General features: G+C 35.8%; 1 protein-coding gene across 1 annotated transcript in view; it reads left to right on the top strand.

The window, feature by feature from the left end:
* Positions 1–26,790, top strand: part of CTNNA3 (catenin alpha 3) — a 1,620,267-nt gene that overhangs the window by 754,693 nt on the left and 838,784 nt on the right. The window lies entirely within an intron of this gene.

Raw genomic sequence — 26,790 nt, 5'->3', positions numbered from 1 at the left:
TTTTGTGTGCTGTGTTTTTGCAACTTAAGATTTTCTAATTTCTTTTGGGATTTATTCTATCTCATTGATTATTATTGGGTTTTTACTTTCCACATTCGTGAACTTTTCAGTGTTTCTCTTATTATGTGTGAGTATTTTATTGCCTTGTTAATCTGTTCCATCCAATATTAAAGGTGAGGTTTCAAAAGCTCCAACTGTTAATCTTGAAATCTCTATTTCTCCCTTCAATTTTGCTTCATGCATTTTTTTCATTTTGTCTCATTTATTTAGGCCATTTGCATGGTATATAACTTTCTATCTGTTTATTTGTGTCTTTAAATCTAATGTCTCTCGTAAATCACGTGTTTTTGTACCATTTAGAAAAAAATTAGTTTAACCTCTTCCTCCAACTGTCATGTTTAGTCCATTTACAATTAATGTAATTACTGATAAAGTTACAATGTATATCTGACAATTTGCTATTTGTTTATAGATCTCAATTTTTTATCCTCTGTTCCTATATTATTGCTTTCTATTGTGTTAAATATTTAGTGTACCTTTTAATTCCATTGTTTGCCACTATATTTTCATAGATTTTTTTTTGCCTTGGAAATTACAATTAGTATCTTAAATTATAGCAATATGTTTTTAATTAATAGCAATTTAATTAAAATGGTATATACAGACTTTCACTCTTAAAGATTTTCCACCCCTACGTCCTTTGGGGTGTTATTGTTATTCCAAGTATATTTCTATTCTTGCATGCCCATCAACATACAGTAATAATTGTTGCTTTAAACAATTTTTTTAAACAGGGAAAACAGAGCTACAAACAAAAATATATCTCTCTTGTGGTTTATATTTGCTTATGAAGTTACCTTTTTTACCAGTGCTGTTTTTTTTGTGGGTTTTTTGTTTGTTTGTTCATTTAAATTCAGTTACTGAATGTAGGTGGTTGATTTTCATGGCTGTGACAGAGATGGGCAGAAGGTGAAGGGATGGGAATATGGAAAATTAATATGCCATAATTTTTTGTTCTCACTAAAATTCAGCTTTTTTTTTTCTAAAACACACCCTCCTTGGACTACTGCGTATTGTGGGTGAATTTTCAGAGTTCTGAAAAAAAAGTGATTAGGGTTGTTTTACTGGTGTTATCATTGAATTTTATGGATGAAAAACTTTCAGAGGCCTTTATTATACCATTTAAATAATGCTCACCATTTTTTTCCCTGTGTGTACAATATTAATTTGGTAGCTTTAAAATGTTTATTGATATGATTTTTTGTATTAGGTTCTTTTTTCCATTTAAAATACTGAACTATATTCGTTAGCTTAAATATGTTCTCTTTTCTTTTTGAGCTGTAATAACGTCATGAAGTGAATAATGTCTGTATAAATTATTCATCATAAGAATGACCCTAAGTGAGGCCAAAGACAATTTCCAGTGCTTCTAACTTTTCATTCTCAATCTCATTTTAGATACTTTGTCCTGCAGATTTCTCAAAACTTGATGTTTCATTGTTATTTTGTCCTTAACATTAAACATCATATACAAATAATATCACCCACCTCACTGGCTTCTAACTTTCCTTAAATTGTTGCATTTATTGAATCTGTGTATTTATCCAGTTGCTTTAAAGATACCCTCATCCATTCAGTCTCTTAGGTTAACCACTTAAGTCACCCTTGATATTTACACCCATGGAATTTTTTCATCAGTCTTGCTGAATATGTTTTCCATTATCTCTACAATATGTACTTTCCATTTAACTGCTTTGAGACATTTTCCATTTCACATGATAGTCTCTTGCCTGAGTTCCTTTGCATTCCCCCTGTCTTTTCTCCAAAAGAAAATTTCTCTAGACAAAATTTTTGTTTCCTTATGGAAATAATGTTCACTTTATTTTAAAATTCTTTTTTTTTAAATTTTATTTATAAATATAAATTTCCAAAAGTACAACTTTTGGATTATAGTGCCCCCCCCATAACCTCCTTCCCACCTGCAACCTTTCCATCTCCCACTCCATCTCCCATCCCATTCACATCAAGATTCATTTTCAATTGTCTTTATATACAGATCAATTTAGTATACTAAGCAAAGATTTCAACAGTTTGCACCCACACAGAAACACAAAGTATAAAGTATTGTTTGAATACTAGTTATACCGTTAATTCACATAGTACAACACATTAAGGACAGAGATCCTACATGGGGAGTAAGTGCACAGTGACTACTCAGGTTGATTTAACAATTGACACTCTTATTTATGACGTCAGTAATTTCCCTAGGCTCTTGTCGTGAGCTGCCAAGGCTATGGAAGCCTCTTGATTTCGCCAACTCCGATCTTATTTAGACAAGGCCATAGTCAAAGTGGAAGTTCTCTCCTCCCTTCTTACCTCCTTCTTTGATGGCCCGTTCTTTTTGCTGTGATCTAACTCACAGAGATCTTTCATTAAGGTGTGTTTTTTTTTTTTTTTTGTCATAGTGTCTTTTTTTTTTTTTTTCCAGTTTTTTTTGACAGGCAGAGTGGACAGTGAGAGAGAGAGACAGAGAGAAAGGTCTTCCTTTTCCATTGGTTCACTCTCCAATGGCCGCCGCGGCCGGCGCACCGCGCTGATCCGAAGCCAGGAGCCAGGTGCTTCTCCTGGTCTCCCATGGGGTGCAGGGCCCAAGCACTTGGGGCATCCTCCACTGCACTCCCGGGCCACAGCAGAGAGCTGGCCTGGAAGAGGGGCAACCGGGACAGAATCCGGCGCCCCGACCGGGACTAGAACCCGGTGTGCCGGCGCCCTTAGGCGGAGGATTATCCTGTTGAGCCACGGCGCTGGCCCTGCCATAGTGTCTTGCAGTGTCTTGGCTTTCCATGACTGATATACTCTCATGGGCTTTCAAGCCAGATCTGAATGCCTTAAGGGCTGATTCTGAGGCCAGAGCCCTGTTTAGGACATCTGCCATTCTATGAGTCTGCTGTGTATCCCACTTCCCATGTTGGATTGTTCTCTCCTTTTTAATTCTATCAGTTAGTATTAGTAGACTCTTGTCTATGACAATTTGAATCTGCCCCTTCCAGCTTCATAATTATAATTTTTCAAAGGGTGATTTTCTTTTAGAATTCTTTTCTTCACTCTTTTCAAACTATGATTTTTTTCAAAGAGGAGCCATATTATCTTAATTTTAAAAATCTTCATCCTCAGTATAATTTCTAGAATGCAAAAAACCATACTTTTTGATGAATAAATGGTCAGTAATACTAAAATGATTTTTGAATTCATTAAATAATGACATAAATTTTTCCTTTCACTGAAGTTATTATTTCATGCTGAATGGAGTAATTCATGGAGCTGATTTATTAAACTGGCATTTGTGAGTTAAACTTTCCTAACTCTAATGAGATCAGGTGGTTGACATGCGTGACTTAAAACATAGATTTTCTATCATTTCTGAAACTGAGTAGACACCTGTTATCACCAAATAAGATACCAGAATGCTTTTAGTGAGAATGAGTAGGAAGGGGAAAGACACTTGTATATTTTATTAGACAAGATCCCAAAGACACAGCTGACAGGATAAAATACAGCAACTGGAGTGTGGATTTTTCAGAGAAAGCTGTTTCAGATTAAGATATAAAACATAAGTACTACATGAACAAGTCTCTTAGAAGATAAGCAAATTGAATTTTTCAAAGCTCTGAACATGTTGTACTTGCAAACATTATATCGTTTCCTTTTCTTATTAAGCAAACAGAGCTTATGATAGCTGGTTTGCATTTTATGTTCCTTAGGTGGGCAGCTACAAATAATGAACTATGAGCAATTGTCATAAAGTGTTAACAGAACCTATTAATTTAAGGCATGACCAAAAATAACTGCTGGCTGTGTTTCAGAAAAATAGTGATAGAAAATCAATGTTGTGTAATGCTCTAAAGAAAATGTGCAAGCAGTGATTGATACCTTGTTTTGATACATTCAATAAGATATGTTCAGTGGAAATTTTGGGTGATAAAATAATTGTGATAAATTTGCATTTAAGTAACTAGGATTTATTAGCTGATTCTTCTAAATCATTATTTCTTTAATAACAAAGATACAAACTTAGACAAGTAAAGTGGCTCTCTCAAGTTAATAAGTAGTAAGGTTGTAGTTACATAGTTTCTCAATACTAAAAATAGCTAATATGTATATAGAAATATTTCTGTTCCAGAAAGTATCTAAATACTTTTTATGTCTTAGTTTATTTCATCCTCATCTTATGAGAAGGTATTATATTTATTTCATTTATAAATGAGAAAACTGAGATAAGAATTTGGATAACTTACACAAAGTCATTAGATTAGTAAATTGTCAATCCAAGATTCAAACTTGGACACTTTAACTTCAGTTTTGAATTTTTTCAAAAGATGTATTTATTTATTTGAAAGGCAGAGTGTTAGGCAGAGTGTTAGAGAAATAGATGGAGGGAGAGAGGGAGGGAGGAGGACAGTGAGAGATAGAGATAGAGAAGGAGAGAGAGAGAGAGAGAGCGAGAGCGAGAGAGAGAGAGAGAGAGAGAGAATGGGAATCCTTCATCTGCTGGTTCACTCCCCAAGTGGCCACAATGGCCAAGGCTGGATCAGGCTGAAGCTAGGAGTCAGAAACTCATCTTACTCTCCCACAAGGGGAGCAGGAACACAAGCACTAAGGCTATCAACTGCTGCTTTCTAAGGAAATTGGATCGAAGGCATTCTGATATGGCATGCTGACATCACAAGTGGTGTCTAAATCCATAGCACCACAACAACAGCACCAACTTGTGAATTTTTAGCTATTTTATTATGCCATCTCCTAGTCCCTTTTGTTCAATGAATTAGGATTTACTATTAATTGTCAGAACAGAATTATCATGTAATTTAATTTTGTGGCAACAGAATACCAGATTACAAAAAGGACTCTCACTTTTTAACAATCAAAATTCAGGTCTTTACCTAGGAGATATATATATATATATATATATATATATATATATATATATATATATATGCTATAAGCATTTTCCTTATACAACATTAGGGTATGACTTCCTTTATCCTCAATTTATTGATTTTGTCATTGGCATGAATTTGACTCCAGTTTAGTTTGCTTTATTTCTGGCAAATTTCTTCTGTACTTAAATTATTTGATTACTTTAATAATGAAGGAATCTTTATATATTGGAACATGGCAAGGCTGGCTGAGATGAGAGAGGACAACCCATGAGCAACTGGGAATCAAAGTAGATCAGCACAGGGAAGCCAAGCTACCCCAGAAAGCTAATTTAGGTCAGGAGCCAGGAATGGTCCTGAATGTGAATGGAATGGCCAGTGAACATACTCAGGAGTGAAATCAAGTCAGCATCTCAGAAGATAACACTGAGTCTCTGATATCTGAATCTAAAGAAAATTTTCAAGTTAATTCTCTGCTGTGAGATACAAGCAGGCAGTCCTATTCAGAAGGTCTGCGGGCTTGTTGCAAAGTTTCAATTTCCTCATCAAAGCTTGAGATTTCCAGTCCCTATTTTGCTTTTACTGAGAGAATTTTAGAAGCATTAAAAAGTATCATGCACAATTCTCAACAGGTAGTATGGATTTAAATGGTTCCCAACTGAGAGCATTGTAAATGAGGGGGGACCTTTATGATTATTCCAATACCCAGGGTCACTGCTAGATTTTTGTGGGTGGTAGCCTGAGATGCTAAATGTTTTGCAATGCCCAGGCAATTCTGTGGAACCAAGAACTCCTCCAGAAGGAACTGTCACTTAATTCCTTTTGAAAGCCACCAGGAGAAGCTAAAAAATTTATAGCCATTTTATTACTATGAATTCGGTCATATGGAAAAAAGTTCTTTAAATTTCTCTTGAATAAGGTTAGAATTGGCTCTCATCTCATGCTCTGAGTTTCTGTTTCTTTTCATCTCTTCAGTTGGCTTGTAACATTAGAGACAATTAGTTTGTTTACTTTATATCTTCTCCTTTGTAGTCTAATCCAAGTTACTGAAAGCTGTGTTACCAGTCTTCCCTTGATGTTGCACATCTTTAAAAACTTTTTATGTGTCTGTTGTGAGCATCCTCACCATACTGGACTCATTATGATTCTTCACCATCTATTTTAGAACACAATTCCTGATGAGTGTAGTACGCTGCTATGTACTACCTGTACAGCATATAATTACCTTATTGTTCTATTTTGACATGTAGTATTAATTTACACATAAGCACCTGCATTGGTAATTTTGGTTAGTGTGAATCTAAAATTTGAATATGGACGTCCCAACCCAATTGAGCCTTCACATTGTGCAATCTACCCTGAGAAATACTGAGGATGTGGAGATGAAATGAAGAGGAGGAGGGAGATGACTAACAGCCTAAGAATAAGTCATTCTATGGGAGTGCTAATCAGGAAGGATTGTTCTGAGGGAGTAGCACAAGTTCTAGTGAAGGTGCTTGTGGGGAAGAGCATGTGGGAGGCTGATTAGTGAGGGGGGTTGGAGAGCATGGGCAGCAGCAAGGGGGCAGTTGAAATCATTCTGAGTGTGGAGTGAATGCTAACGTATTTGCTGTTCTCACGGTATTCATTGCTTACATGAATCTTATTTATAAGGAAACTGGGAAGGATTTTTAAGCTACAAAATGTCCCACTCAGTGTCTAATTTAAGTGTGTGAGATTTTTGGAGAGTGTGGAAACAATTTAAGAGATCACAAACTCAGAAATCCCTAGCCAAGGAGGTAGAGATATTGAGACTCTAAAATAAGTCAAAGGGTGGCTGTAATTGAGGGATGTTTCTGAAGAATCAGCAGAACATTGGGACAGATTGGATGTGGGAGTGAGAGAAAGAGACTGATCTAAGATGACTTCAATGTTCTGGCTGGCTGGAAGGTTCTGTCTTCCTGAAAGGTAGGAAATGCAGGGGAGGAGTGGCTTTAAGGGTGTGGAGGAACTGATGAGTTTGTCAGAACTACTGCTAAGCCAAAATACTTCTTTACTATATTTGTACTTTTAGGTGTGAAAACTATAATTTTGACTGCTCTGTTTGGGCTATATTCCATGGATGGATGAATGTTTCATAATCAGCAATTTATCAGTGTTACTCATTATATTAAAAGAGAGTCATAGAACAAAATAATGTGATTGCAGAACAAAGGTGTGAAAAGCATTTAATAAAAATCAGGAGCCATTCTAGGTAGAGACACAAATCAATTAGGGGCAGAAGAAAACTTATTTGTGCCAAAGGCATCCCAACTGGAAAGCAAAAGCATCATATAGTATGAAGAAATACTGAAGATCAGTAGGACACAAATCCAGGGTGCTATCCATCATCACTGTTATTCTACATTGTTCAACATTTTTAGAAAATCGCTTAAGTGAAATAAGCTATACAAATATTGGAAAAATAATCATAATTTTTTATAGATGGTTTGATGGAAAATCTAAACAAATTCAAATCTATTGAGAGAATAAAAATGAGTATTTAGTGAAGAACATGCATATAAGAAAAAGGTACTACAGTTAAAAATTTAAAATTTGTAATTGAAAAAAATCTATTGACATTAGTTAGCAACAAAAATGTGAAACACACAGGAATACTTTTAATAGCAATTATGTAAACCTATATTTTAAAAATTACTCAATGAGACATAATAAAAATTAAATAACATGAAATCAGTACCATGTTCCTACATGCAAAGATTTAATATCATAATGATGTTGTACTTTGCCAAATAAATGCATGACTTTAGTTCCAAAGTATATGTTTTTTTAAATTTTTTATCTTTAAATTTTTAAAAAATTTTTGTAAAAGATTTTTATGTATTTATTTGAAGAGTAGAGTTACAGACAGAGAGAGGGAAAGACAGAGAGAATGTTTTTCTGTTCTCTGGTTCACTCCTCAAATGGTAACAATAGCCAGAGATGAACCATCCAAAGCTAGGAGCCAGGAGCTTTTTCCGGGTCCCCCATATGGGTGCAGGAGCCCAAGCACTTGGGCCATCTTCTGCTTTCTCAGTCCATAGCAGAGAGCTGGATTGGCAGAGCAGCAATCGGGACTCAGACTGGCGTCCATAAGGGATTCCAGCACTGCAGGCAGAAGCTTAGCCCACTATGCCACGGCGCTGGCCCCAAGTACATGTTTTTTAAACACACACACACACACACACTGTAACATACACGATTCTGAAATGCACACAAAATAGTTTGAGAATTTCCAAATGATGTCAAAGTCATTTTAAACTTTAAATGTTATGAAAGAAAGCTCAAACTAGAAAATGGGACTGGTGTTATGGCACAACAGATAAAACCGCCCTTTGTGGTGCCTCCATTGAATTTGGGTGTGGGTTCATGTCCTGGCATTGCAGTAGTCTGGGGAGTGAGCCAGCAATGGAAGATTCTTTCTCTGTCTCTGTCTCTGTCTCTCTCTGTCTCTCTGTCTCTCTCTCTCTCTCCTGCTCTCTCTGTAATTCTGACTTTCAAAATAAATAAATTAGTCTTAAAATAATTCAAATAAGAAAATGATATTAAATTGAGTCTTCACATAATTTGTATTGATGCAGGTACCTAAAGCTAATAACTCTCTGCTATAATAGCTGTATTCATTCTGCAAGAGATGCCTGATAACAATAAAGCAACTTCTTTTACCAACTTAAATATATATGTATGACTTTAAAATACATTTCATTAAATTTTTTCATTATATTTATCAGTGAATTTTTCATGGTTTTCAGTGAACTATAAATGAAGAATACATTCTAAAAGTGGGGGTAAAGTAATCAGATAACATTATAGTCAATGGTAATTAAGTCAATACCAGGATTGCTTAGGAATATTTTTTCCTTTGAGAATAATCTATATATTACTTAGGTTTGAATAAGTTTTTTTTTTACTAGAAAGGAACCTCTAATTTTGAACAAATGTGTCTCTCTAATACTGACTTTCTACCCCGAATTTGCCATTTTTCTAAGCACTGGGAATACTGAGTGCCTGTAACAGACCTAATCCTTGTTCATAGAGTTTATATTCCATTGAGAGTGTCAGCTAATAAGCACATATCAGCATTAAGTACTGTTTTGAAAATAAACCAGGCTAATGAGACAGAGGGTAACTGCAGAGGGAACAAATTTATATTTATGAACAAGAAAGTCATGTCAGAAATAGGAACATTTGAAGCTTAAGGCATGAAACAGGGTTAGATAGTCAGCAATTTGGGGAATGGTTTTCAGGCAAAGGCGCTGCTGACACAAAAACCCTGAGGGAATAATTTTGGTATATTTCAAGAACAGAAAAAATGAATCAAGGAAGAGTTTATTGTACCAAGTGGTCACGAGGTGAAGATGGACTATACTAGACCATGTAAGACATGGTAGGACTTTCCTATAGTAGATATAGTGGGAAATCTCTGAAATGTTTTATCAGGGTGATTTTATAATATAATTTATTTTTTAAAACAATATCAATTTGGTCAATCGGTCTGGGTTTTGCACTAAGAGGTAAATGCGAAAGTAGGGAAACCACTTGCACTCATACCATAGCAGTGATCCAGGTTCAGAATGTACTCACACACACATACATGATTTTATATGGAATTAGGGAGATAATGAAAATGATGAACAAAAGTGAATGGAGAGCATATTTTAGAGGTAGATCCCATATAACCTGCTGATTCAATGAATGTTGGCTGTGGGAAAAGTAGTTAGCATAAGCAGTGGGGTTTTATGGTAGTGTAGCTTTTTGCTGGAGAGCTGAGGGTCAATTAAGTTTAGTGCTAGTTTGTTTTGAATTTTTCCTCCCTCAGTGAGGTAACATCAAGAAATCATTTTTCTAAGACTATACATTGAGATAGATGGCTCAGCAAAGAAAATTACTTCCCACCCAGGTCTCATTGGTGTTAACTGTTACTATGTTTGCCAGACTACCCATTCTCACTGCCTCACTGAGTACTGTGGTTTTATCTTTCAACCATCCATATTGCTCTCCTCTGGATAGTTCCAGTTTGTCTTTATTGTTTTCTTCTCCATTGTTTAAAACAATTTTATTAAATTATAATTAACACACAATAAACTTCACATATTTAAAGTTTAGAATTTGATTACCTGTGACAAATGTACACCTAAGAAATCATAATATAGGGGGCCGGCGCCGTGGCTCGCTTGGTTAATCCTCTGCCTGCAGCGCTGGCTTCCCATATTGGCACCGGGTTCTAGTCCTGGTTGCTCCTCTTCCAGTCTGCTCTCTGCTGTGGCCCGGGAGGGCAGTGGAGGATGGCCCAAGTGCTTGAGCCCCTGCACCTGCATGGGAGACTAGGAGGAGGCACCTGGCTCCTGGCTTTGATTCGGCACAGCTCTGGCCATTGCGGCCATTTGGGGTGTGAACCAACGGAAGAAAGGCCTTTCTCTCTGTCTCACTCTCTCTCACTGTCTGTAACTCTACCTGTAAAATAAAAAAAAAAAGAAACCATAATATAAATCAAAATGGCAAATTTTAAAAAAAACACTTGACGTGTTCACATATCCATCTTTAAAGCATGATTTACTCACTGAAAACAATATTACATATGTGATCTAAATAATATAAGTATCTGATTACACTTTTAAAACATTTATTTCTGGAATGGTCTGTTGTATGCTGAATATTTTTCCAGTAAACCAGTTTTTGTTATCATAGGTTCCACATACATTGGAATACAGCCTAAGTATAGTGGTGTTGACTTATTAGCAGTCACAGCATACTATTTCATCATATTGAACTTATTGTCCAATAAAACCTCAAGGTCTGTTTTACATTTTTGCTGATGCGATGCATCATTTTCATACTCAATTTAAGCAGTGAATTTCATCAACCTACTCTATTTATACACTTCAAAAGAGATTTTGCAATGGTTTTTCATGAGAGCCACAGAAACAATAAAATAACGAATTTTCATTACGCTAGAACCAAGAAAGCAAATGTAATGAGATCATATTGATAGAAAACCTAGACTAAGGGAAACTCCTGAAAATGAGTTCCTTGATAGTTTAAATAATAATGTATACATGAGGTTATACAGCTCTTATTAACAAGTGCAGTGAAAGCATATTAGATCATGTGAAAGCTCCAAATTCTCTGCAGTTAAACCTTCAGAGGAAGAAACTGAGAACCAGAGAAGAGAGGATCAGTTTTTGTGTTTAGAAAATGTATCTAGAGATTTCTCTGTTACATTGACCAGATTATTCCATTCTGTTCAACTTACACTCCTAAATGCAGGTACAAATTTTTGTTCTCTCTCATTGATGAACATCAACCTAGGATTTCTTTTCTTTTTTTAGATTTATTTTATTTATTTGAAAGACAGAGTTACTGAGAGAGGTAGAGCCAGAGAGAGTGGTCTTCCATCTGCTGATTCATTCCCCAAATGGCCTCAATGGCCAGAGCTGAGCTGATCCAAAGCCAGGAGCCAGGAGCTTCTTCTGGCTCTCCCACACGGGTGCAGAGGGGTCCAAGGACTTGGGCCATCTTCTACTACTCTCCCAGGCCATATCAAAGAGTTGGATTGGAAATGGAGCAGCCAGGACTCAAATGGGCTCCCATATGGGATGCGGGCACTGAAGGCCAGGGTTGTAACCCGCTGTGCCACAGCACTGGCCTCCCAACCTGTGATTTCTAAGGTCAAAAAATGGTTCTTAAATATTCATGAGAAAGACCTTTTTAGCCATTGCTGTGGCTCAACAGGCTAATCCTCCACCTAGTGGCGCCGGCACACCGGGTTCTAGTCCCGGTCGGGGCACCGGATTCTGTCCCGGTTGCCCCTCTTCCAGGCCAGCTCTCTGCTATGGCCCGGGAGTGCAGTGGAGGATGGCCCAAGTGCTTGGGCCCTCACCCTCATGGGAGACCAGGAGAATCACCTGGCTTCTGGCTTCGGATCAGCGAGATGCGCAGTCCGCAGCGGCCATTGGAGGGTGAACCAACGGCAAAGGAAGACCTTTCTCTCTTGTCTCTCTCATTGTCTACTCTGCCTGTCAAAAGTAAAAAAAAAAAAAAAAAAAAAAACCAAAAAAAACCTTTTTATCCTTTTTGCTTACACTGATTATTATTTGTGCTTTGTGCTTTTCATGGCCTTGTATCCTAATCTCTATTTTCTTTTTCTTTTTTTTTTTTTTTGACAGGCAGAGTGGATAGTGATAGAGAGAGAGAAAGGTCTTCCTTTTTGCCGTTGGTTCACCCTCCAATGGCCGCTGCGGACTGCACATCTCGCTGATCCGAAGCCAGGAGCCAGGTGCTTCTCCTGATTCTCCCATGCGGGTGCAGGGCCCAAGCACTTGGGCCATCCTCCACTGCCTTCCCGGGCCATAGCAGAGAGCTGGCCTGGAAGAGGGGCAACCGGGATAGAATCCGGCACCCTGACCGGGACTAGAACCCGGTGTGCCGGCGCCGCAAGGCGGAGGATTAGCCTGTTAAGCCATGGCGCCGGCTCCTAATCTCTATTTTCTGAAGTTACTCCTCTGTCTACTTGTTTCCGTGGTTTGTTCTCTATCAACATAGTGGCCATCATTTCCTGAAATATTTATCCATAAACTCTGAGTAGATATGACTGAACAAGGTATTTCTAAATTATATGAAAGGTGCATAGGGAAAGTGTCCCCAGGAAAGTCTTTTATTCTTTAATTGGTGTATCTGTGTATGGAACACAGACTGGCATAGTGTTTGTCCTATAAAAAATTTTAGTGTATTTAGTTTTAGTCCTTTAACCCAGTTTTAGTTCTTTATAATACTACAAATTTGATCATCAAGCTAAAAAATTTTTATCACTATTTTGATTAATCTTTCTGCAGTACGTCTTATCTTTAAGAATAAGTATAATGTTTAAGAGTTTAAATTCTGGAGTCAGTCTAACTGGTTTCGAATTATAGTCTGCCACAGGTAATGATCCTCACTGATTTTTATTTACATTTCTCTACCTCAGTTTCCTCTTTGCTAAACCGTGCTAGCAAGATATCATATATCTCCTAGGATAGTTGCTGAGATTAAATGAATTTATATGTACCAATGTTTGGGACAAATAATGCGTTGTTAAGAATTGTTATATATATCATGTTCTATCTACAACATTTAATTATTATTTTTTTATTTTTTCATTTCTCTTTTCTTTTCTCCAAGCATTTATATAATCAAACAGCTATTTATTTGATAGTTCATCAGTGAACACTTAATGTTAATATATCAGAATGACTTTTTCCAAAGTAATTTCCCATTGTATTATTTTGAAATAATTCTAATTATCCTTGTGAGTAATATAAGAAAAATATCACCTAATTCATTCTTATTAGAAGATTCCATGTGAAGAAAAACTCTGTAAAAAAATCAACTTTCTTGGCCCATTCCACTTCAGTAACTTAGTCAATACATACTTTCCTAGTAGCTCCACTATGTGAATACATTTCATTCTCACTCATAGTTCATTATACAAACACAGAGTTGTATATTTCTTTTCCTAGAAAATAAATACTATAACTCTTTCAGAACATCTCCTATTGAAGATTAATGTCATTTAAAGGAACCACACTTTAGAACCTCAACTGGTATCTTCTGATTTATCTGGATCTCATTATTCCTTTTATAATTTCAGCTTACAGATGAACCTGTGAAAGTAGTGGCTTGAATTTTTTGATAAAAGTAGACATCTCAGCACAATCTGCATTCTGTGTTTTATTCCCCCACAAATTAACATTATAATTATTTGTATAATTAGGAAAATAATTAGAGTATATTATATAAAAAGTATCTCTAGACAATTGAAAATTCAGTAATACAATATTAAATGTAGTCTTCAAAAAAAGATTATAAGCTGTGTATTCTATTCTTTTTCTCTATTTTTTAAAGAATGACACAGAAAAACCCTAGCTCTGTCATGTGTTCCTAGCATCAACCCTCAATTTGATGATTTGCTAGGAGGACACATGACTCAACAAAGAGTCATGCTCATGATTTATTATAGTGAAAAGATACAAGGCAAAATAACCAAAGAGAAAGATCACAGTGACAGAGTTTAGAAGAAACCATCCTCAAGCTGCCAGGGTCCTCTCCCAGTGGAGTCACACAGGACACATTTAATTTAACTGGTAACAAATTGTGAGAACATGTGTGAAATATTTTCTATCATGGAAACTTGGTTGAGTTGAGTCCAGAGTTTTTATTGGAAGCTCATTCTTTTCTGAGCCTGCAGAAAAATCTGGGAGGAAAGCAGGTGTTCAGCACAAATGATACTGTTTGCACAACTCTGGCACTGTGAACTACTCTTATCAATTAGAGAAATTTTACAACACTGTAGGAGACTGTTTACCATTCAGTCTCCCAAGATACAGCCAAGGGCAACCTTACAAGTAGGCAAACTCAGGCCTGCTGTGTTAACCCTTTACTATACCAGAGCTAAATATTGCATACTTCTAGATTCATATAATCTTCTAAAAGTGTTTTAATAACAATCATGATGCAGCAGGATTATGTTTAAAAACAGCTGGAGACATTATGCAAATTTTATATTACAGGTGTTTAACAAAAAATATTTAGTACCTTTTGAGGAAAAAACCTGCCATTGTTTTTTCTTTGTGTACTTTATGTAAAGTGTTATCCTTTTCACTATTCTGCTCACAGAATGTATACATTAAAAAAAAATGAAGTATATGTTGTGGATATACAAGGACAAGCAAGGGACATGTAGAGTGCAAGAGAGAGGCTTTGACATTTCACTCTCATTATTAGGAAGGCAGAGCAAAGGGTTTTGCTACTGAGTGAGGATACAGATGAGGTGTTGTAGGGCTGATACTGGAGTTGACTAATGAGGAGTTAGGGCATCCACGGCCAACATCACAAAGCCAGTTGATTTGTAAACAAAGAAAAACAAAAGAACCCCAAACTAATGTGTGTGAAAGATGAAACCAGAGAGTTCTTAAATTATCAAATAGGATTTCAGTATTTTAGAAGTCAGTTTAAGAGATTGTAGTACATTCTATATCTTTCTTTTTTAAAAAAATAATTAATTAATTAATTTTTAAGTAATACAAATTTCATAAGTACAACTTTAGGAATATAGTTATTCTTCCCACCACACCCACCCTCCCATCCCTCATCTTCTTTCCTCTCCCCTTTCCAGTCCCATTTTTCACTCAGATTCATTTTCAGTTAACTTTGTACACAGAAGACCAACTCTATACTAAGCAAAGATTTCAACAATTTGCACACACACACACATACACACAAACTGTTTGAGAACTAGTTTTACAGTTAACTCTCATATTACAACTCATTGAGGACAGTGGTCCTGTGTGAGAAGTTAATGCACAGTGATGCCTGCTGTTAATTTAACAAATAACAATTAACACTCTTATGTATGATGTCAGCGATCACTCAAGGCTCTTGACATGAGCTGCCTTTTGAATCCACAAACTCCATCATTGTTTAGATAAGGCATAAGAAAAGTGGAAGCTCCCTCCTCTCTTCAGAGCAAAGTACATCCCTCTTTGATGGCCTCTTCTTTGCACTGGGGTCTCACTCACAGAGATCCTTCATGTAGAACATTTTTGCCACAGTGTCTTGGCTTTCCATGCCTGAAATGCCCTTATGGGCTTTTCAGTTAACCAGGAAGATTTAGGGGCTGATTCTGAAGTTACAGTGCTACTTAAAGAGATTTTCATTCTATGAGACTGCTGTGTGGCCTCCTTCCCATGTTGGAACATTCTCTCCTTTTTAATTCTATCTATTATTATTATTAGCAGACACTTGATCCTATTTATATAATCACTTTAACACTTAATTCTATCTATATGTTCACTTTAACACTTAATATGGTCACTTTAACACTTAAGATGGCATTTTTACCACCCAGCTTAATGGACTTTGGGATTCCATGACAAGTTTTTAGACTTTACCCTTAGAGTAAGTCTGTAGGAATGTACACAGAACTATACAGCTTTATAGTTACAAACTTCCTCCTCCCTCTCTTATTCCCACTCTTATTTTTTACTGAGCTCCATCCTCAATTGACTTTATGCACATATGATTAACTCTATGTTAAGTAAAGAGTTCAACAAATAATATGAAGAAAAAACAAGCAAACAAACAAAAACAAAAAACAAACAAAAAAAAGTTTCTCAACAGTTAAGACAAGGCTCAGCTCAAGTCATCCCTTCTCAAAGTGTCAATTTCACTTCTACAGGTGCTCTATTATTTCTCACAGATCAAGGAGAACATATGGTATTTGTCCCTTCGGGACTGGCCTATTTCATTAAGTATGAGTATAAGTTTTCCAGATTCATCCATTTTTTTGCAACTGACTGGATTTCATTATTATTATTTTTTTTTACTGTTGTGTAGTATTCTGTAGTGTACATCTATATCTTTCTTTGGTTGAGCTAAACGTATACACAATGCAAACAGCCACTTTTAGTAAGCAGTACTTAAAGACAATTAAATAAGGTTACTAATGAAAGACAAAGAATAAATCTTTGCTTGAACAGAAATATCAGTGATGGCAAATGAGGAAAAAAAGTAATGCTTGTATAGTCCTATTTTAAAAAATCTGGCACTTTGGCTTCCAGCTGGGTTAGTTTGTTCATCAAGGTCACAAGGAAGGTACAGTTTCGTGGCCAATTCAATGCAACTATCTTTAAATGCCTATTATTTTTGTCATAGGAGATCTGGAAGGCAGTTAATCATATAAGAGCATGGACTTTGGAATCAGAGACTCTTGAGTTGCAAGCTTAACATTAACTTCACTCAGTACACCAACTTTGTGACCTCTCTATACTTCAATTGGTCACCTGTAAGATGTAAACCATTTTGAAAATTAAATGAGACATATAAACAAGGTGCTTACCCATGTTCTTGGAACAAACTATTTACTCAATGAATTGTTCATGTTGATACTTTTGCTGGTAGATAGTAGATGCTATCACTATGATTCCTACCCTTATGTGAGTATATGAAATGAGAGATATGCAAATAAATTCTGCTAATATACAATGTGCAGTGATGAATGTTGCTTGGAGGTGGAGAATTGAACAGAAGTGAGAGGTTTTTCTGAGAGAGAAGGAAAGATTTTGGAGAAGAGGTGCGCTCACTGTAGTCAACAATTTAAAGTGAGATATCATCAGTAGGTGGGTAAGGAGAGAAAGGATATTTAAAGAAGACTGAATTCATGTGAAAATAAGAGTTAGGGGAGTTGTAAGTAAAGCCAGTATAATTAATTTATAATAGCCCTGATTGGAAAAAAAGGCAAAATTGCTTTGTAAGTATATAATAAAGAATGCACCCCATTTGAGTTTTTTGAAAAGAGGTTTATATTTACATTACATGTAGAGATCTTAAATATTATAACATGATATTTTGAATAACCTATATACTCATGTAATTCCCACTCAGAATACAAAGAATGTTTCCAACACATCAGTAAATTCTCTAGGTCCACTTACGATCATAACTGCATGCCACACCACTTCAAACATTGTTTAGATATCTTTTACCATAGATTAGTTTTGTCCAGTTTAAAGTCACATTTAAATGTATAATCTTCTTTCCTTAAAAAATTGATATTTCTCCATGTTGTCACTTATATCAATAATTCAGACCTTTTGAGGATAGCATTGTGGCACAGTGATTTAACATGCTACCTGCAATGCTGGCTTCCCATATTTGAGTACCTGCTTGAGTCCTGGATACTCTGTTTCTAATCCACCTTCCTTCTCAGGTGTTGAGAAGGCAGCAGAAGATGCTGAAGAATTTAAGTCCCTGCTATCCAAGTGGGAGACCAGGATGGAGTTCCTGGCTCTTGGGTTTGACTTAGCCTAGACTGGAAGTTGTAGCAATTTGGGTAGTGAATCAGTGAATAGGAGTTCTCTCTTTATCTTCCTCTATTTTTGCTCTCTACCTTTCAAATAATAAATAAATAGTTAAATATAAATAAGTAAATAATAATCCAAAGCTTTTAATTGTTGAGCAGCATTCCTTTCAGTAGATATACTACATTCTTAAAACATTTCATGCTTAATGGCATTTGAGTCATTTCCACATTTGGGAAATTATTATTAAAATGGCTATGAGCATTTCTGTAAAATTCTTTTTGTTAATATATATTTTAATTTCTCTTGGACACATGTTGAGTGGAATTGATTGGTTATAAATATATACATAATCTTTTAGGAAATTGACAAATCTTTTTTAGGAGGTGGTACCATTTAGCACTCTCACCAGCAATGTTAAAGAGTTCCAAACTGTACTACTTCCTTGCCAACACTGGGATGGCCAGCCTTCTTAATTTTAGCCTTTCTAGTGGATGTGGAAATGATATTTGGAGTTGGATTATTTTTCATGTGCATATTTTTCATTCGTATATCTTCTTTTGTGAAGTATCTGCACAAAAATTTTTAACCCATTTTTATAGTTTTCATCTGTCCTCTTATTAACTGTGTTAAAGGAGCTATATAGTCTGCATACAAGTTATTTGTTAAATATATATATATATATATATATATATTGTGAGTATTCCCTTCCTATTTGTATTATACTTATTCATATTCTTGCCTTTTATGAAGTCTAATTTGTCACTTTTTAATAGTACTTTCTATATCATCTCCAAGATAGCTTTAACTTCTCCAAAATTGAAAACACGTATTTCTTCAAAAGGCTTTCTTCTCCAACATTTAATGTTTATTAACTATTTAAATTAATTTTGGTTTGTGGTATAAGAGGGATTGAGGTTCCTTTTTTAAAAGAATATGTTTATCTACTTGTTCTAACTCTGGTATTTTAGAATTATTTTTCCTATTGATTTTCCTGATATCTTTGGAAAAAACATTTTAATATATAAGATGACAATACAATTAAGATAATACATTTTTGGACTGTCTTTTCTTTCATTGACCTATGTGTTCATCCTTTTGTTAATAGCACACTTTCTTAATTCCTGTAATTATACAATAATTGTAAAATCAAGTTCTCTTAGTTCTGTGTGTTTTTTGAGATTAATTTTTCATAGATTATAGATTCTTTGCATTTACATATAAGTTTTAGAATAATTTTGTCAATTTGTACAATAAGAACCTTCTAGGATTTTTATTGTGATTGTGTTATATACATAGATAATTTTGAGACTTTGTCAATGCAGCAATATTTACTTTTCCAATATATGTATAAGGCATAACTATTATTTTCCTTCTTTGCTTTCTATAGAAATGATTTGTTTTCAGCATAAATTTTTGCATGTTTTTGTTCAATTTATACTTGAGTGTTTATGATTTTTGATGCTATTGCTAGTATATAGAAATATAGTTGAGGCCGGTGCTGCGGCTTAATAGGCTAATCCTCCACCTGCAGCACTGGCACCCCGGGTTCTAGTCCCGGTTGGGGGGCCAGGTTCTGTCCCAGTTGCTGCTCTTCCAGTCCAGTTCTCTGCTGTGGCCCGGGAGTGCAGTGGAGGATGGCCCAAGTGCTTGGGCCCTGCACCCACATGGGAGACCAGGAGAAGCACCTGGCTCCTGGCTTCGGATCAGTGCGGTGCACCGGCCGCAGTGGCCATTGTGGGGTGAACCAACGGAAAAACGGAAAAGGAAGTCCTTTCTCTCTCACTGTCCACTCTGCCTGTTAAAAAAAAAAAAAGAAATATAGTTGAATTTTGAAAATACTGACGTTGTAGCCTATGATTTGACTAAACTTATTTACCAGCTTCAATATATATATTTTCCTTTTTTAGTAAGATTTATTTATTTACTTAAAAGCTAGCATTACACAGAGAGAGGGAGAGACAGAGTGAGAGAGAGAGTTCTTCCATCTGCTGGTTCACACCTCAGAAGGCTACAATGGCTGAGACTGGGCCTGGCCTAGGTCAGGAGCCAATAGCTTCTTCCAGGTCTCCCACATGGCTAGCAGCAGCCCAAGCACTTGGGCTGTGTTTCACTGCTTTTCCCAGGCTATTAGCAGAGAGCTATGTTGAACCAGGGCCCATAAGGGATACCGGCATTGGAGGCTGCAGCTTTCCTCACTATGTCACAGTACCAGGCTTCTTATTTTCTTATTTGTGAATCATATTGTTTTTCTTTTATTTTTGTTTTACATTTAAATTATTTATCTTGACTTATTGCATTGACTGGGACTTCAAACATAATGTTGTATAAAGGTTTGAGGAATAGATATTATGATCTTTTTAGCAATCATATAAAAATATATTCGATGTGAGCCATATATTTGCCTTGGGTGTTAAATGTTCTGAAATGCTTTTTATACATACATAGAATTTATAATATTCTCTGACTTTACTCTGTTAATATACTGAATTATATTGATTTCTCAAAGTTAAACAAATCTTGCTTTCCTGACCTAAAGCTTGCTTGGTTAAGGTATATTATCAAATTATGTATCATTGAATATAATTTGCTAATATTTTGTTAAACATTGTTACATGTATTATTATGAAGGACATTGGCCTGCAATCTTCTTATCTTGTAATGACTTAATCTAGTTTTGATGTGAAAATTATATGAGTTTCAACAGTGAATTGGAAAACAAAGTGAATTGGATAGTCTTTTTTTCTTTTCAAAAATTTTGTGTAAGGTTAGTATGATTCTCTAAAGTTTTTTTTTAAAGATTTATTTAATTTTTTGAAAGACAGAGTGACAGAGAGGCAGAGGCAGAGGCAGAGAGAGGTCTACCATCTGCTTGTTTGCTTCCCAGATGACTGCAATGGCTGGAACTGTGCTGATCCGAAGCCAGAGGCCAGGAGCTTCTTCCAGGTCTCCCATGCGGATGTGGGGGCCCAAGGACCTGGGCCATCTTCTACTGCTTTCCTAGGCCATAGTAGAGAGCTGGATTGGAAGTGGAGCAGCCAGGACTTGAACCGATGTCCATATGGGATGCTGGCACTGCAGGCGGCGGCTTTACCTGGTACACCACAGCACCAGCCCCTCTCTAAAGTTTTGATAAAATTCCATAGTAGAACTTAACGATGGAATTTTATATGTGCATGTGAAAAAAAAGATCATATTTTATTTAGGAATATTTTACATTTATTTTATGTATTGTAATGTATCTCCTTTATTGTTTTGGTTCTATTTTTTGGTCAAATTTCCAAAAGTAAGCTTATACTAAGATACTAAGAGTGAATAAGCTTCTTCGTTTTTATTTTGCCTACAGCAATTGATATGTGGAGTTTCAAATATTTTTATGGCCTAAAAGTTTAGAAGAAATCTAAATTTAGCCACCTGAGCTTATACCTATTGAGAATTATTTGAAAAGGATTTGGTTAGTTCACTAATTGTTAGCCTGTTCAGGCTATTTATCTTATTAATTGTGGGCAGATTTTTTAAGAAAACTATCCTCTTTTCTGAGACAGGGGAAATATTTTACCTCAAGTACATGTATTTTTGACATTAATTTAAAGATGTTTCATTTGGGTTTAGTTTCCTAGTTGACTGTATATCCTATTTTTTTGAAATTTTAAAGTTCCAATGATAGGGGCCAGTGCTGTAGTGTAGCAGATTAAGCCACCACCTGCAGTGCTGCCTCCTGTATGGATGCTGGTTCGAGTCCCAGCCACTCCACTTATGATCCAGCTTTCTGCTATGGCCTGGGAAAGCAGTGGAAGATGGCTCAAGTCCTGGGACACTGCACCTGTGTGGAAGACCTGGAGGAAAAGACCTGGAGTGATTTCCTGGACTGGTGCAGTTGCAGCCAGTTCCCAACATCTGGGGAGTGAACCAGTGGGTAAAAGTACTCCCTCTCCCTCTCCCTCTCCCTCTCCCTCTCCCTCTCCCTCTCCCTCTCCTTCTGTGCCTCAATCTCTCTGTCACTCTGCCTTTCAAATAATTAAAAAAAAATCTTAAAAAAAATTCCATGGAAAGAGTTACATATAATTTTATGATACTTAAAATTTCCTATTAGAATCTGAGGATTATAAAGTATCTAAAGCTTGTAGGCGTAAATATTTAAATCTGTAAAGGACTACGTTCAATAGGTAGAGTGTTTAATGTAGGTAACTTTAAAATATCTTTATTCACTGACTTTTTATATAATTTTATTTCCTTGATGGTAGTATATTTTTAATGACAAAATTGTATTATTCCTGAAATTTTTAAATTTAAAATTTCAATATTTTCAGATTTCTTCAGAACATTTAAATATTGCCATATTTTAGCTATTTCTTTGTTTTGTTTATTTACATTTTATAGTTACATGTATCACATATATCTGCTCATTTTATTTTTTATTTAAGGGATTATCCTTGGATTTTTTTAATTCTCCAGTTTTTTTAAAAGATTTATGTTATTTGTTTGAAAGGCAGAGTTACAGAGAGAGAGAGAGAGAAAGGAGACAGAGAGAGGTCTTCCTTCACTGGTTCACTTCCCAGATGGCTGCAACAGTCAGAGGTGGACTGATCCAGTGCCAGGAGCCAGCAGCTTCCTCTGGGTCTCCTTTGTGGGTGCAGGAGCCCAAGGACTTAGGTAGTTCTCTACTGCATTCCCAGGCACATTAGCAGGGAGCTGGATGGGATGAAAAGCAGCCAGGAATTAAGGCAGCACCCATGTGGGATGCAAGTGTCGCAGGTGGTAGCATAACCCACTAGACCACAGAGCTGGCCCCTTAATTCTTCAGTTTCAAATTTTAGAGTGTTGCTGTTTTTTTTTTTTTTTTTTTTCATCAAGCCTATACTTCCATGAATATGATATAATATTAACACATACCAACAAGAAAGAAAACTACCATATAAACTTATTTTAATCACTCACATTTTTATGTTAACTTATTAAAAGATGTTTCCACTTATTTGTGAAAGTTTATTTTTTTTAGGATGTTGAATTCAGGCTGACAGGTCTGTTGTTTTCTTTTAGCACTTTAAAGATGTCATTTGATTGTCTTCTAGTTTCCACAGCTAGACGGCATTCATATCCTGTCTGTAAAGATGTCTTTTTTTCTCTGACTTTTTAATGTATTTATATATACATTTATACCTTTACGTAAAAGAGTGTGTGCATATATGTGTAAGGCCAAAGCCAGAAACTGGAAACTGAATCCAGATATCCCTCAAAGGTAGCAGAGTCCTAAGCACATGCACCATCATCTGCTGTCTTCCTCGGTGCACATTGTCAGGAAACTGGAATCAGGAGCAGAACTGGGACTCAAAGCCAGGCACTCTGATAAAGGATGTGAGTGTTTAATGGGTGACTTGGACAAGGCCAACCCCTCACCCCACTTCTGGCAGCTCTAAAGAGTTTATTACTGCTTCATAGTAACTAGACTATGATGTGCTTAGTTCTATTTTCTTTGAATTTGCTCTGCTTGAAGTTCTCGAATTTATATATTTTTTTCCACTAAGAGTCTTGAACCTTTTTAGTCTTTTCCTTCTTTGGATTTGAAAAATTCTTCACCATTATTTCTTCAACTATCATCTCAATCTCTTTTTCTGTATACAATATTTTTTGGAATCATACTAACATGTTTATAAGACTTTTGACCATGTCCCATATCCCTGTTATGTTTATCCCTACTCATCTCTTCTTCTTTTTCCATGCTTTAATTGATATTTGTGTTAACTTTTATTCAAATTTATAAATCACATTTTCCTTTCTTTTTCCTTTTCTTTTTTTCTCTTCTTTATATGAGGGGAACACATTTCATGTATTTCAGATAATAGTTTTAAGAACATAATAATATTTCTCATCCTACCTCCTCCCTCCCTTGCTATCACCCACCCTTTCTCCTTCCTTTTTATTTTTCTTTTAATTTTTGCAATGACATATTTTCAATTTCACAAAATTAATCCTCCACTAAGTTAAGAACTCAATAAGTAGTAGTAGAATCTGTTGTTAATTCTGTCCAATGAGTTCTTTGCTTCAGTTACTAGATTTTTCAGTTCCAAATGTTAATCTGATACTTTATATATTTTAATTTTCTTTGGAAATAATCTATGCTTTCTTAATTTTATTAGTCACTTTCACTGAAGTAACAACAATTGCACTTTTGAAGTCTTTGTCTTTTAACTCTATTATTTGAAAACTTTCTGGTTCTCTTTCCATTAGTTGTTTTAGTTTCTATCAATAACTATTTCCTGTTCCTCTACATGACTTCATTTTATTGCAAACTATATATTGTGGACTATATGTTATAGAGGCTCTGCATAATTTTAATCTTTCTTTTAAGGTTGTTGACTTTTATTCTGACAGTGAGTTAAATCATTGATAGACCATTTTGATTTTGTCAGAGCTTTAGGTCCCATTTGTAATTTTAAAAGGTGGTTTTTTTTTTTCCCTTTTGCCTTATGACCAAGGAAAGTTCTCTCATGCTTTGGTGTTTTCCATTAAACAATGACCACATAACCTTTGAATTACAAAATCATGCATGTAGCTATTCACAGTACCAATATATGTTTTTATCTTAACAACAATTCAAAGTCACAATGACACTGTTCTCTCCCAGCTTTGCCTAGGGGAAAAAAGTTATTCAGGAGGAACAAATAATTGGAAACTGAATAGTTCTGGATTAAACTGCTGGAAAGCACTTAAAGGGTTTCCTTTATTTTGCCATTTATTCATGCAAGATGGCTTTAGTATTTAAGTGTGTATCTTTTTATTGCTGAATTTATTGAGGCAGTGAACTGTATCTTTGTGGGACTTCTAATGTGGGTGAAATGGATGATTGCCATCCTGGGAACCATAATTTCACCACCACCTAGGCACCGAATAACTGAAGGTATTTTGTTACCATGCAAGTGTTGGGTTATAGACTTAAATTATTTTAATGAAATATGCCCCCTCTATAGTAGAATGTCGGTTGAGTCTGAGAAACTAGGAATAGCACAGGATGTAAAAAAAGAAAATATAATCACTTGAATCACATAGGTGGTCAACATATTCTTCTTGCCTTTGTTTTTCTTTTTTTGAAGATTTATTTTATTTACTTGAAAGTCAGAGTCATATGGAGAGAGAGGAACAGAGTGAGAGATCTCCCATCCCCTGGTTCGCTCCCTAAATGGCTGCAATGGCCAGGGCTGGGCTAGACTGAAGCCAGGAGCCAGGACCTTCTGTCAGGTCTCCCACAGGGGTTCAGGGGCCCAAGCAATTGGGCCATGTTCTGCTGCTTTCTCAGGCACGTTAGCAGAGACCTGGATCGGAAGTGGAGCATCCAGGGTGAACCAGTGCCCATATGGGATGCCAACGTCACAGGTGGCAGCTTTACCCACAACAACAAAATGTTGGTCCCTGGCCTTTGTTTTTTCAGTAGGAAATAAAAATTCAAAAAAAAAAAAAAAGCTTCACTAATTTCACTTGAAACTGTGTCAACATTCTGTAAAACCAAAGGATTGTTATTGTTCATGTGTGTCAAGACTAAAAATACAAAAGTTAACGATGAAAGATAATTAAAAGTGATAATAAAAAATGTGCAACTCAGAATATCTGTGGACTATTTTGAAGTGTTGACATTGTGCTGGAATGATCACTAGATAATTCTGTTCAGTTCAATATCACTTTGTTATATGTGGCTCATAATCTCAGAAGCTTTTGTTGTTTTCAATACAGTGACAGCTTCATTTATTCATTCACTCATTTGTAATTATTTACATGGACTTTCAGACTGATATCCTTTAGATTTGTAGTAATACTTGATTTTGATCCACAACTTTGTTCAAACTGTTCGAGGAAAGTATGGTTGTTAAGGGGTTTTCTGGGGTCGTCTCTACATTTTTGATTATCTTACTTGTGACCTTCTAAATCATGATCTGGTTCTGCTTTAATTATGTTCTTCAATTTTATTTCTGGTCAGGTAATATGATCTTAAATGCTTAGTATTAAGATGTGCTAGCCTGAAATTAAATGGAAACTCAGCATAAGGTGTGTGGGATAGTTTGATCTTCAATGACTCAAAATTCCAAATTTGCTTATGTATTGCTGTGTTTTCTGACTAATGTATCATGAAATAACCCAGCAGGGGAAAAGGTCAGCAAAATGATTCTAACACAAGGAATAAATAGAAGTATTTTTATGTAATTGCAATAATATGATATACTGACACATCAACCAAACTTATGAATGGCCTGAGCCTATTTAGTAGATATCTAAATAACAGCTCAAATTCCAAGAATGTTACAGTAATAAATTTGAAACTACTTATAAAATTTAAAATATTTAGTATATAGTATAAAGAATGTGGACTGTATCATTCATGAAATAAAATTTTTTGGTCATCATAATTTTTATTTACCCAACTTCATGCTTTCTTTTAATACTCTAAATAGTATATAAACATTATAAGCCAAACTAGTATCTTTTTGACCCAGGATTGTGATAGGAACCATGATAGGAACCATCATATTACAAAGTGATGGCAAATCTATTCCTGCTTTTCAGTTTTGCTGGCCCCGCTCAACCTCTGGCTGTCTCTTATAGGGTTTATTTTGACCCCTGTAAAATGAAGACTGAGAGGACTAATAAGGGCTAACCTCACTCATTATTCTGAGGTTTATGAGAGGACTCAGCACTAAACTAGGCTCTGAGAAATATTCAAGATTCAACAGTTCCTCTTTGCCCTTTGATAGGGTTCCTTCTCTTCCACCATGGGCTGAGCAACCAGCGAATCTGTAAACCAAGCACATGGGTCTAACACTATAGGCAAGGTGAAGGCCTATCTTGTAAAGCGTATGGGATTTGTCTACACCGCTACCAACTTCCAACCTATGGAAGGACTGACCTAGCAGGTATAAGACTCCTGGAATAATGATTCCCTATGGATGTCTCCATCGTGACTAGGGCTTGAAGAGGGACCTCTCAGTTTCCTGTGCCATACTTGAAATAATATG

This window comes from Lepus europaeus, chromosome 17 (genome assembly GCF_033115175.1).
Source record: "Lepus europaeus isolate LE1 chromosome 17, mLepTim1.pri, whole genome shotgun sequence".
Taxonomy (NCBI): Eukaryota; Metazoa; Chordata; class Mammalia; order Lagomorpha; family Leporidae; genus Lepus; species Lepus europaeus.
Note: the sequence above shows the minus strand (reverse complement) of the source record. Positions and strands in the feature narration are given on the sequence as shown.